We start from the raw sequence: 12,671 nt of genomic DNA, 5'->3' as shown, positions 1-12,671 counted from the left end.
TGTTTGGGAGTGTGGATGTTTTTCACATACCCTTGCGAGTGTGTAAGCATGTGTTTACGAGAATGGCAAAAAATGTGCATGTGTACACACGCGCACGTGCACGTGCACACGCACGCACGCACGCATACGCACGTACACACACACATGCAGTGTGTGTGTGCTTGTGTGTCACACTAGCAACACTTGCACAGTGTGTGTCTCTACATCAAGAGAGCATTCTATGAAGTCTTTTTGATGCTCTCTCATCACGGCGACCTACTTCTGTTCAGCTCTCTTTAATATGTCACATAATTACATCCCTGTTGGAAGAGCGCGACCTTATAACGAATCAAAGAAAATGGAATGAATGAAAGAGAAGAGGAGGAACCCGAACAGGAATTCAATGACAGGCCTCATTTACAGGTCTCACTCGGTGTGAAGGAGACTATAGGGCTCCATTTACAGGTCTCACTCGGTGTGAAGGAGACTATAGGGCTCCATTTACAGGTCTCACTCGGTGTGAAGGAGACTATAGGGCTCCATTTACAGGTCTCACTCGGTGTGAAGGAGACTATAGGGCTCCATTTACAGGTCTCACTCAGTGTGAAGGAGACTATAGGGCTCCATTTACAGGTCTCACTTGGTGTGAAGGAGACTATAGCCCCCTTTTTGAAACTAGCTCCTTGCCACTTGCCCTACACACTTCCACTTGGTTTGAGCATAGATATATAAATCATAGAGACGGCACTGGATGGGATGGGAATCCCAGGAACATCTCTATTATTTATATATCTATGCTCAAACCAAGTGGAAGTGTGTAGGGCGAGTGGCGAGGAGCTAGTTTCAAAAAGGGCCTAGGGCTCCATTTACAGGTCTCACTCGGTGTGAAGGAGACTATAGGGCTCCATTTACAGGTCTCACTCGGTGTGAAGGAGACTATAGGGCTCCATTTACAGGTCTCACTCGGTGTGAAGGAGACTATAGGGCTCCATTTACAGGTCTCACTCGGTGTGAAGGAGACTATAGGGCTCCATTTTCGTCACCGCTAAACCACTTATCCCTAAACTTCTTTGCCTTTTTTTACTATTTTGCAAAACATTTTTCAATAGTTCAACTAGCCAATCTACATTGACACGTTGTGAGCTTGTAGACTAGCCATTTTAACTATTCAAAAATGTTTTGCAAAATAGTACAAAAAAGGCAAAGAAGTTTAGGGATAAGGGGTTTAGCGGTGACGAAAATGGAGCCCATATATCTCTGCTGTCGGGAGGAAACCTCATAACTCCAAAATGTTCATTTTTCAGGAAATTAAAAATATAACATTTTCAGGAAATTAAGAAAACCTTATATTTTTTAAAACAAAGCAATACAGCCTCATCAAAGTTGGTGTTGTAACTTTATATATTGTCAATTACTTCCATGAGAGGGGGAGAGGTGGTGGAGTTAACTGCTTTAGCAGACATTTTGAGGGTCCAATGGAGTTAAGAGGTTCTGTCCAAAGCACTTTTTCCTACTTTCCATTGGTTCAATATTTTCGAAACAACACACAGACGTAAAGCTTGTTCAATAGCACTGATTTATGCCAAAGAAAATCAAAAGCCTCAAAAATGTAGTTATGAGGTTTCCTCCCGACAGCAACGAATGCCAGCATGAATCAGTTTATTAGCCGAGCATTGAATGAAACGTGTTCTCCAGGAAGAATGACCGACAGACATGGATGGTCAGAGACAGAACAGGAAGTGAGTCAGTTCAGCACGTCACTCCGGTGCCTGGTGAGTACATAAGTACATTATACAGCATGAACTGAATGAGACATTCTCTCTTTTCAAGCTCATACGCTGAAGCCCACAGTGCAGAGGTGAATAGAAGACTCCCAACAATAACATGGAGAACATGGCGAGGTGAAATTCAGACTCGATTTAATTCTAAAGGTCCTTTTCAGACGGGGAGTGTACGCCGTACGTGTGACGCAGGCGTTCCCACTGAGCTTTTTTTTTTTTTTGTGGCTTTCACCTTTATTTTATTAATTTGTTTATGGAGGGACAGACAGTAGGCTGACAGGAAATGGGGAGAGAGATGGGGGGGGGGGGAAGACATGCAGTAAAGGCCGTCGGGATCGGGAGTCGAACCCGCGGCACACTGCCAGACTGGATTACCAGCCAAGGTGCCTGGACCACTGAGCCACGGCCCAGGCCCCCACTGAGCATGTTTTAGTCTAATAGACGTCTAAAATTTAGACTTGTCTATATTTAGACAAGTCTATATATAGACGCGCGGGAGAAAACGCGCGAGAAACGTGCGAGAAAAGCCTGGTGTAGCGTGGCCGTCATGTGTTGTCGCCCCTTGACCTCTCCGTGCGTACAAAGAAAAACTGCATTAAAAATGAATTACTAGCCGTGTTATTAATCGCTGCCCATCTGAAATGACCTTAAGAGTTATGTTAGGCAGATAACATCAATGAGGCTTTGAAAAGATGGATGTGTGAAAATGTTTTCTTTTGGGTTTTTTTTATATTGTTTTTCACAGAAAGAAAAAAACTTCTAGGGTCCCTATTCTGGGGTGCACACATTCAGTGAAGTATAGCAGATCTACAAGCTTGTAGATTGACTATTTTCAGCCAAGAGATATGGTGTAGTATAGACAGACCCCTGTGAAAAATAGAGGGGTGTGTGTGTGTGTGTGTGTGTGTGTGCATGTGTGCGTGCGTGCGTGCGTGCGTGCGTGCGTGCGTGCGTTGCAACAGTTGGCTGTGGGTGGAGATGCATTGAGTGATTCAGTGAGGAGGGCTATACAGTCATTGTGTTTTGCATGAGCTGTGAAAATGTGACTCTCTCTCACAATGTGGAGGAAACTTGTGAAATTCTATTGACGTAACTACCTCAACGGAACCCGCTCTTGGCTGTCTGTCTCCCCCCCCCACCCCACCCCAGCCCCCCCCCTCCTCCCTCTCTCTCACTGTCTTTCTAGCATGAACAAACATGGGGGGCGGTGCATGAGGTTTTAATATTCATCTATTCATAACAGAGTTGTCTTGCCTACTGTGTGTCTCACCACCTCCACCACCACCGCTCATCTCCAGTGACTCCCATTGTGCATGGCTGGTGATTAGATTATCGCATTCTGCACGGGAACCCCTTTTGGTGTTTTAAGCGTTATATGTTATACTTTAGCTGTTGAAAAATAGCTAAAGTATAACATAATGCAACATAATCTACAAGCTCGTAGGTCTGCTATTTTTGAAAAATCGTGAAAATATGGCGCAAATCTTTGAATATATATTCTTTCAGAGCGAACGTTTTTAACTCAAATGTTTGCTTCCGGGGAGGTCCCTGGAACAACATATTTTCAGATGGGGGGTCGGCGGCCGATTACATATAATTTTTTGGGGGTCCTTGACATGAAATATTTTGAAAAACGCTGACATAGAAACATATAGGGTTTTGCAGAAAACTGTCATGCTTTAGATTAGAAGACATTGTTGTAGAATCGTCCTCGGGCCTGAAAGGGTTAAAACGAGATGCCACCCAACCAATCAGACGCGCAGCTGCTACGTACGTATTGTGTGCGACGGAGGTGCGTCACCCAAATCCGTTGGCGCGCACAAAGTCGACGGAACCAATGGGGAACGGGCAAACGTGAGCTGGCCTGGGCTCCGTGGCTTTGAGTTATTTATATCCTAATATGGGCACAGGCTGTTCATTCATCCCCTCCATGTGTGTGTGTGTGTGTGTGTGTGTGTGTGTGTGTGTGTGTGTGTGTGTGTGTGTGTGTGTGTGTGTGTGTGTGTGTGTGTGTGTGTGTGTGTGTGTGTGTGCGCGTGTAGCGTCTGTTGGAGTCGGGGGGGAAAGATACAATACAGACGCGTGCTCCAGAAATAGCTTTTGCTGACATGTTTGGGTTTACAAGCTGAGAACCTCTTTATTTGATTAGAAGGAACACATACAGTAGAACAGTGGTTCAGTAGAACAGTGGTTTACAAGCTGAGAACCTCTTTATTTGATTAGAAGGAACACATACAGTAGAACAGTGGTTCAGTAGAACAGTGGTTCAGTAGAACAGTGGTTTACAAGCTGAGAACCTCTTTATTTGATTAGAAGGAACACATACAGTAGAACAGTGGTTCAGTAGAACAGTGGTTCAGTAGAACAGTGGTTTACAAGCTGAGAACCTCTTTATGTGATTAGAAGGAACACATACAGTAGAACAGTGGTTCAGTAGAACAGTGGTTTACAAGCTGAGAACCTCTTTATTTGACATGTTTGGGTTTACAAGCTGAGAACCTCTTTATTTGACATGTTTGGGTTTACAAGCTGAGAACCTCTTTATTTGACATGTTTGGGTTTACAAGCTGAGAACCTCTTTATTTGACATGTTTGGGTTTACAAGCTGAGAACCTCTTTATTTGACATGTTTGGGTTTACAAGCTGAGAACCTCTTTATTTGACATGTTTGGGTTTACAAGCTGAGAACCTCTTTATTTGACATGTTTGGGTTTACAAGCTGAGAACCTCTTTATTTGACATGTTTGGGTTTACAAGCTGAGAACCTCTTTATTTGACATGTTTGGGTTTACAAGCTGAGAACCTCTTTATTTGACATGTTTGGGTTTACAAGCTGAGAACCTCTTTATTTGACATGTTTGGGTTTACAAGCTGAGAACCTCTTTATTTGACATGTTTGGGTTTACAAGCTGAGAACCTCTTTATGTGATTAGAAGGAACACATACAGTAGAACAGTGGTTCCCAAAGTGGGGTCCGGGGACTTTACTTACTTGATTACTGGTACTTGAGGGAGTTCCAGGTCCGGGGACCCCACTTTACTTACTTGATTACTGGTACTTGAGGGAGTTCCAGGTCCGGGGACCCCACTTTACTTACTTGATTACTGGTACTTGAGGGAGTTCCAGGTCCGGGGACCCCACTTTACTTACTTGATTACTGGTACTTGAGGGAGTTCCAGGGGGGACGCAGCTAAATGATAATTTGGAACCAGTTACAGACCCATAAGGCACAGACCCTTATGGGTCTGTAACTGAGGCACAGACCCTTATGGGTCTGTAACTGAGGCACATTGATTGAGTGATTGAAATATGTATTAACAGTTTGCAGAATTACAGTACATTTCAAGCACAAACTCAATACAAAGACTGTTAACTGTGAGTGGACGACCCAATTAAGCATTACACTTGTTTACAAGAGGGTCCACCTTGTTCAATTCATCAAAACATTTAGAGACGTACAAATAGACACTTCTATGTCAAAGAACAGAACAGGAATTCATCATAGACAGAACAGGAATTCATCATAGACCCTTATGGGTCTGTAACTCAGAGAGTGTACAAATGGGACCAAATGGACCCTGATGGGTCCATTTGATTCCATTTGTACACTCTCAGAGTTAAATTAGCATTGATTTTACATTATAAATTGGGGGTCCCAGAGATAGAAATGCCATTAAATGGGGGTCCGGTGTAGACTAATGCATGTCACACTGGGGGTCCTTGAAATTAAACTGGTTGAAAATCACTGCTAGAGCCGTACAAATCTTCTCTTATGGGGGGTCCCTGGCATGTCTTTTGAAATGAGGGGTCCGCGGGGCTAATTGGTGTGAATTTGGGGGTCCTTGACATGAAAGAGTTTGGGAACCACTGCACTAGAATATGTTTCATGGTGGTTTTCATGTAGAATTTCTTTTCTGGTGACTTTTTTAAGCCTTTTAAACTAATTTCATCCCTTTCTGCATCCAGAGCTTATTTTTAATGATGTTTAGGACACAAGAAACACTTTCCTGGGGGTTTTTTATGTGTGTAATATGTTTTTTTTTTAAATATATATTTCATGTTCATGACCAAAAACCTGTCATGAAAATGTGGTCTCACTTCCTTCCTGGACTACAAAGTCACACCTCCATGCAGCCTCCCCCCTCTCCACAAGGAGGAGAAGTGCACTAAAGCATTATGGGCATTGTAGGAATTCAGCAATCCAGTCAAACACACAGACAGAGATTTTTCTGGCCATAGGGTGCACATTTCAAATTGTGCTACTGCTATCTACTACACTATTAATTTGCAGTTTCTGCCAGCGTTGAAATGTCCCTTTAATATGGCCACGGCCCCACTGGCCCAATGGCTAATTTGTGCCTGCCCCCCACAGGCCAGCAGACTGTTAAATAACTGTACTTTGCTCTATATGCACTTTATTTTAACTGATATTCTTTGTGTTTATTGGGTGTTTGTTCTTAGTGTATTGCAGCTTCCAAGCTTGGGTTTTTCCACATGTATTTATACCCAAACAGCGCATCGCTAAGTGTTGACTTTAGTGATCTAAAGTGAATCTTTCAAGGTACGGCCACGGAGCCGACTTGGGGACCCAACGCAGCTCCTCCAAGGAAAACAAACAAATGAACGGAGCTGAACGTGAATCCCCCCCACCGCCCACCCCTTTTTTTCCCTCACTGTATATGTTTCTTTTCCCTTTTTACCTCCTTTATGACGAATTCCTGTTCTGTCCTTTGTCTAACATAGAAGTGTCTATTTGTACGTCTCTAAATGTTTTTGATGAATTGAACATTGTGGACCCTATTGGAAACAAGTGTAATGCTTAATTGGGTCGTCCACTCACAGTTAACAGCCTTTGTATTGAGTTTGTGCTTGAAATGTACTGTAATTCTGCAAACTGTTAATACATTTTTCAATCAATCAATCAATCTTGAATGAAGCTATATGGTGAAATAATTAATGGTGTAATACTGCAGACACGAACGGCTGTCTGGAGAGCCCGTTTGCGCAACACGTCTCACAGCATCAGCACAGAATAAAAATGGCAAAATGTCCATGTGTGTACGTAGCTGCCCTGTCTCATTAGAGTCCTTGCTCGGCCGGAGTGTGTACGTGCTTGACGTTTCACCCTTTGATTTGGCCGCCTTTCATGGCAGGATAACGTTCCTTGCAGCGTCTGTGGAAGACATGTGGGGGGCTTCACTCCCACATGCACGAGGAGCCGTGCTAAAAGGGAATAAATAATTGCCTGTGTGTACTCTTCCGTCCAGTGGTGTAAAGCAGGGGTTCTCAACCCGTGGGTCGCGACCCCTCGGGGGGTCGCCAAATTATTTTAGGGGGTACCCAAATTATTTTCAAAAAAAAAAAAAAAAAAAAACTTTTTAAAAAAAATTTATTTTCACGATTTTTCAAAAATAGCAGACCTACAAGCTCGTAGCGCGCCACTCGGTGGCGCGCTATGAGCTTGTAGATCTGCTATTTTTCAATAGCTAAATTATAACAATGCTTAAAACACCAAAAGGGGTTCCCACCCAAAATGGTTTAAGGTTATTGTAGCAGTCAATTTATATTGGGGGTTGGGAGGGGGCGGGGCGAGGGTCCCGAGACATTGCCAAAGCATTTCCGGGGGTCCCCGGCCAAAAACGTTGAGAACCCCTGGTGTAAAGCAGGGGTTGTGTCAGGGTCTGTCTCTCCACAGACCATGTCAGCCCTACAGGCCACTCCCACTTTCCATTCCACACTGCAGTCCCATTTACTCACCAGTCTCCAACTCCCTCGTCATCCCACCTGTGAACTATTCTACAATCAACCTTCCCCCTATAAGACTGGACTCATAGCAAGCATGCATTGTCAGTTCATAGTTTGTTGTTTCCGATGCGTGAGCCGTTCCTGTGTTGACTTCTTGTCATTCCGTCGTTTTCCTGATTCCTGCGTTCTGAAGTATGAGATGTATTCCTGATTCCTGCGTTCTGAAGTATGAGATGTATTCCTGATTCCTGCGTTCTGCTCCAGTGTATGATTTTTGCCTTGATTTTCCGGAGTTCTACTTCAGTGTAAGATTTCTGCCTCATTCTTCATTATTAAATACTTTGAAATCGACACTGTTTCCTGTGACTCTACATATTGGGTTCACTTCTCTCTGCATCCTAACGGGTTGTTCCCCTTTTTATACCAAGTACCACCACAGAAAATATCTGGTTCTCCAAGTACGTGTGTGTGTGTGTGTGTGTGTGTGTGTGTGTGTGTGTGTGTGTGTGTGTGTGTGTGTGTGTGTGTGTGTGTGTGTGTGTGTGTGTGTGTGTGTGTGTGTGTGTGTGTGTGTGTGTGTGTGTGTGTGTGTGTGTGTGTGTGTGTGTGTGTGTGTGTGTGTGTGTGTGTGTGTGTGTGTGACTACAAATAGTGAAAGAAGAAGTGAAATAGTGAAAGAAGGGTGTGCGTGCGTGCGTGCGTGCGTGCGTGCGTGCGTGCGTGCATCCTATTGCATGCTTTGTTGATCCCCCAGGATATTGATCTGGACACACGGTAGAAGGAAACGCCCACACAAATCCTTTCTATTTATATTATATTTATTCTTTCCTCACAGAGTGTATTTCAATGCTCTCATTCCTTTACAATAAAAATGCAGGGTATGACAAATGAGTCAAATCAACATTCTCAGACACTAACATACTGTACAAACACATAGAGACACACTCGACATTTCCTACACACACTTCAAAGTTAATAAGCAATGAATGGGGTTTTTTTAACTGGTGTTTTTGTGACCTCATGGTCAAGAGGTTCAGTTTGACCTTCGACCTCACTTCCAGCATTGACCTGCACTATCACAATACAATGCAGGAACCTTTATCCTTTATCATTGTCAGCCGTGTGGGGAAAACATATATTTTTCAACTGAATAACATTGAACGCGTGCGTGCGTGCGTGCGTGCGTGCGTGCGTGCGTGCGTGCGTGCGTGCGTGCGTGCGTGCGTGCGTGCGCTCGCATGCTTGCTTCCGTGTGCGTATGCCTCCTACTCTGCCTCCTACTCCCGGATGGCGTCCTTGCCCTCTCTCTCCATCTCGGTTAGAACATTTCTTTCACAGACGTGACATTCTGTTCTATTTCAGAGCACAGCTTGAGGAGTTACGTGTCCATCAGTCCATCGCTACACATAGCAGTGGTTTTCAACCCGTTTCATATTAAGGCCGGTTATTTATTTAGCATTTTGAGCAATTCCATTCCATGCTGTGTTGATGTTGGTACCATTAGGAGAGAGAAATGGCATAAAACGATCAAAACAATTCTTCTATATTCTAATTGTTAGACTTCTTGTAAATTAAGTAGGCCTAATGCAGATGTTTAACAATAGTTTGACTCTTGAGAGCGTAAAATGAAACCAAATAGACCCATAAGGTTTCATTTTACGCTCTGAAGAGTTAAAGATCTAATAATAAATAAGGGTCCATTTGGTTACCAACTCTCCATCATTTAGGGGACCACCTGGAACGCCCTCAAGGACCACGGGTGGTCCCTGGACCACTGGTTGAAAACCACAGCAATACAGAATGAAAAGTGTGAAAGAGTGTTATTATCATACCTGGCAACATGAAACCCGGAGAAATCTGCAATTGTGTAACATTGTTACTATATTGGTTTCCCCGCTGTTAAAATAAAAATGTGCACACACACAAAGGAAAAAGAAAATACAAATACAAAAATACAACAAAAAGGCAGAACATAAAGGTTAATGTTAGGTTAGGGCTTTGCAGGAGACGATTCCTCTGTGTTGTCACTTCCATCCCTCTGACTGCATTCATATGATGTCTCCATCTCAGTTATCCGCAGGCTGTCTCATCCGTTTGGACATGTTGAGTCTGTCTGTTATTTTTAAACTGTTCCATTTCCGTCTGGTTGTGTTCACAAGCTAGTCACTTTCCCTACAAGGCATTCTCAAGTCAGCCAGCCAGCCAGTCAGTCAGTCAGTCAGCCTGCCTGCCTGCCTGTCAGTCAGTCAGTCAGCCTGCCTGCCAGCCTGCCAGCCAGCCAGCCAGCCTGCCTGCCAGTCAGCCAGCCTGCCTGCCTGCCTGCCAGTCAGCCAGCCAGCCAGCCAGCCAGCCTGCCAGCCTGCCTGCCTGCCTGCCTGCCAGTCAGCCAGCCAGCCAGCCAGCCAGCCAGCCAGCCTGCCTGCCTGCCTGCCTGCCAGTCAGCCAGCCAGCCAGCCAGCCTGCCAGCCAGCCAGCCAGCCTGCCAGCCTGCCTGCCTGCCTGCCAGCCTGCCTGCCAGCCTGCCTGCCTGCCAGCCAGCCAGCCAGCCAGCCAGCCTGCCTGCCTGCCTGCCAGTCAGCCAGCCAGCCAGCCAGCCTGCCAGCCAGCCAGCCTGCCAGCCTGCCTGCCTGCCAGCCTGCCTGCCTGCCAGCCTGCCTGCCTGCCTGCCTGCCTGCCTGCCAGCCAGTCAGCCAGCCTGCCTGCCAGCCAGCCAGCCTGCCTGCCTGCCTGCCAGCCTGCCTGCCTGCCTGCCTGCCAGTCAGCCAGCCAGCCAGCCAGCCTGCCAGCCAGCCAGCCAGCCTGCCAGCCTGCCTGCTGCCAGCCAGCCAGCCTGCCAGCCAGCCTGCCTGCTGCCAGCCAGCCAGCCTGCCTGCCTGCCTGCCTGCCTGCCTGCTGCCAGCCAGTCAGTCAGTCAAATCCAGCATCGACAGTGAATTAGTCACTTGAGTGTCAACCTCACTGACGTATACTTGCCTGCTGTTGCATTGGAAACATGCCAGTGTCATCCTCCTCATCCCAAATCCCACCACACACACACACACACACACACACACACACACACACACACACACACACACACACACACACACACACACAACACACAACACACACAACACACAGACAGACAGATGGAAACATGCCAGTGTCCTCCTCCTCATCCCAAATCCCACCACACACACACAGACAGATGTCCACGATCACAGTGAGAGTATCCTATTCCTGTCACAGTCTATCTATAGTAACAACAGGTGCTTTTCATTGACATGGTTTACGAAAAAAGTTGTCATGTTTAATTAAGTCACACAGAAAACATCCTGTGAGTACCAGGCTTGCTCTAATTTGCTAAAAAAACTAAAAGAAAAATTTGGTTCCTCATTTCTTGCACTGTAGTGTGAATTAGTGGATCACAGCATATATAAAATTAAGATTATTTCAGATTTTTGGTTAAAAGTTATGGTTAGTAACTTTTATCTAGTGTCGAATTCGGTGCATCAAATTTGTTCTCTTGAACTAACTTTATTGACATTGTCACTTGTCAACCAGTCACCTACATTAGGTGTCCCAGAGCCATCTAATAGAAGAGTTACGATATTGAGGGGGCAGAAACCGAGCGCTGTTCATGCAGCCTGAACTGAGACAAGCTGGAGTTGGAAATACATTGTTTTCAACGAGGGCGGCGCAAATAAGAATTATAGGCATGTGTGCAACATGCCAACTGTTTTAAAGTATTGTACAGTAACAACTAAAGTCTCTGTAATGTTTATGTTGTACTATTACTACAAAACAATCTAAAATAAAGGGATTTAAGATCATTAAAGCTGGGCTGTTGCCCTGAGTCCAATGCATTTCTGCCTACTTCCGGTCCAGGACTTGTCCCAGTTGGTTGTCCCCATTCTCAATAGAAGTCTATGTAGGAGAGCAGTTTGCGTAACTCTGTCTTACTCTATGGCTCTGAGGTGTCCTCTCCAGCACCAGCATAAACATGTGTCAATGGAGGAGTAGGGAGACCATTTCCAACCACTAGAAATGTGCTTGTTATATAGATAGAGGGCGCTAAGTCCACAGGTTTGTGTACTTATGTATTATAACCCCCTTAGGGGTATCTTAGATCGACTCATATAAGAACTGTGTTCGAACAATACTTTCACTCGTATGGATGTGAAGAATCAACTGACTGAGAGAAAACGCTAATGTTACTGACTGACTGACTGACTGACTGACTGACTGACTGACTGACTGACTGATTGTCGTAAACGATACAGAGACAGTGTGTTTATTTCTGGACCACAATTCTTATATGAGACTATTTTTACGTTGTATGTTATTCTCCATTGAGAAAAACTTCCACAAACTCCTTGGAACCAGGGGATGAGCGAGTGACGTCAGGACTTCGGCGCTATATTGTGTTATTATCATATATGTACTGTATATAGATTATTTAACATAAATCCTGGATTGAAGCTTTAAGAGCAAGGTGTTTTGAATGATATTAGTGATTGTCCCTATGCAGAAAAGGCTTAGAGGCAGTTGTCTTGTGTAAAGCAAAGCCCTCAAAAGTAAAATAGCACACACATAACTGTAACAGTAGCTACTGTCGCCGTCCAAGAGAATGCATGCACTTCTGATACAGTATACACTAAACGTATTCATGAAATAGTTCTGTTATTGCACAAAATAAAAGTCTGACAAATGTTATTCAGAAAATCTGGATGATATTTTTTTATAAAGATCATTTAACCAAATCGTAGCATTCCATACAAATGTTAACAGACATTATTCTTTCCTGTACTTGGAAACAGTCACATCATATTTACATGGATGGGTATAACTGTGGCTTTGTGTGACAGACAGACAAACAAAACACCCAATACATGGATGGATTTATTACTGTTCTCCTGCAGTTCCCATGGCCAGCACGGTCTCCTTCACTAGCCCTTCTGTTGCATGCTATGCAATAGAATATTGCGTTTATTATCTCTATTCGTATTGCTGTGCTGTGCCTTGCCCTTTCCTCGCCCTATTTCACTTTCACTCCATCAATCAATATCTCGTCCTCTTTCTGTTGCTAATGCCTCGATCTGAACAATCATCCTCAGTTGGACGTTGTCAACCTTCCGCTTTCACTGCGTTATTATGCGTCACTGACATTTTTATTATTTCCATCAA

Source organism: Electrona antarctica, assembly GCF_951216825.1.
Source record: "Electrona antarctica genome assembly, chromosome: 4".
NCBI classification, from domain to species: Eukaryota; Metazoa; Chordata; class Actinopteri; order Myctophiformes; family Myctophidae; genus Electrona; species Electrona antarctica.
This window is presented reverse-complemented; position numbering follows the sequence as displayed.